The following is a 1820-nucleotide window of genomic DNA, read 5'->3' as shown; positions in this document are numbered from 1 at the left end:
CCCCCCCCCCCCCCCACCCATCCAGAAACACACTCAGGCATTCCAAAAATAAACCAGATCTGAAAAGAGGCCTCTCACTTGTTGGTTTTAAGTATGAAGTGCCTAAAAGGCTATGGGAAAGGGAATATAAAACGAAGTAATTAAATAACTTACAAAATATAATTTTAGCCAAAACACATTTCTGTTCTATTGACAAAACTGTCAATTTCTTTTTTTTGCAATTCCGAACACTAACTGTGTCGCGCAATCTCACTAAGACAAAAAATATGTTCATAGGTACACTTTTTGTTCTCCTATTCTTTCTAGAGCACATCTTGAGGTTATAATAATGCCTCTAGTTAAAATAAAGTCTCTTATCCCCTGCCACCCTCCCCTCCTCAAAAAGTGAGTCAACCTTGAATTCCAAAAAGGAATATTCATTTAATATAATTATTTCGATACCAGTTATATCACATAGACCATGAGGAAACTCCATGAGTATTATGGAAAACTACATGAAAGAGGGAGCTGCCACTTGCCACCCACTTCACTTCCAGCTTTTAAAGCCAATACCCAGCTAGACTCAAATCTCATTGACTTCAGTGAAAACAAATCAACACTCCAAAATCGGGCTATTTCAGGCTGGAAACTGGATCTCAAAGACACCACTTCGTGTGTGTGTGTGTGTGTGTGTGTGTGTGTGTATATATATATATATATATATATATATATATATATATAAAATTTTTTTTCTATCCTAAGCTTTCAGTTTGTCTATTCAAATAGTCTAATAAAACTCACAGTTACAAAGGATTTTATTGGCAAATAAAGGCCCATATTAAAAATTTTATCAAAACAAATTTTTGTTCTACATAGCTAACACTAAGAAATATTTTCTTGGACTTATAAAGAATATTTAATTGCATATAAGTTTTGCTTTGGGAGGGATATTGAAAACATAATTCTGTAAGAAATTAGAAAAGACTAGAAACAAAAGTGAAAGTGACTAGTCTTAATTTTCAAAAAATCAAGTGCAAAGATAAATAGTGCAAATAATGAAAACTAGAAATTTTATAGGCAACTTTACAGTCTTTCCTGCTTTTGCACTTTTACATATTGACAACTTTATAAACCCTAACAACTGTATGCAGCATGGAAATGGGCTATCATTTATCTCCATTGACTAGACTCAAGGAAGCCTTTCAAAGACTTGTCTCACAGTAATTTAAATCACTGGTTCTTGACACAGGTTTGGGAATTCACTTCTTTTTAAACAATTCCTAAGGGAGGGGTTATTTAAGAAGGCTCTACACTGACTTAAGTTATAGTATGTAACTATAATAATTTAAAATCTGACACACAATACTATGTGAAAACCATACTAAGTGCCAACTCTACAAAATAAGTTAAAATAAAAATAATTCTTCTATTATTAATGTATTTGACATTTGTAAAAAAAAAACCCACTACATTCCAAATACAAAATCAGAACCTCTCTTTTTTAGTTATCTTTAAAGAGGTTTTATCACTAACGTATACAGATTTGGGTAAAATGAAACTTGAAAGTAATCTGTCAAAATCACTGAGAATAAGTCCATACTAAACTAGAAAACAGAGTTAATCCAAATATACTTGAATTATATAACTTTAAAAACAAGTATGATAGCAACTCTTTATCTTAAATAATTTAAAATGCTCCTGGGATACTGGGAACAGAAATCTAAACACAATCACTTCACCCTACAAAGGACGTAAGAACTTCCAAGATGTACTAAACTAAATTATTAACATTTGCCACCAACGAACTCTTGAGAATTCTACAATTTTAAAGTAACACAGAA

This window comes from Lipotes vexillifer, unplaced genomic scaffold, assembly GCF_000442215.2.
Source record: "Lipotes vexillifer unplaced genomic scaffold, Lipotes_vexillifer_v1.1 scaffold217, whole genome shotgun sequence".
Classification (NCBI taxonomy): domain Eukaryota; kingdom Metazoa; phylum Chordata; class Mammalia; order Artiodactyla; family Lipotidae; genus Lipotes; species Lipotes vexillifer.
This window is presented reverse-complemented; position numbering follows the sequence as displayed.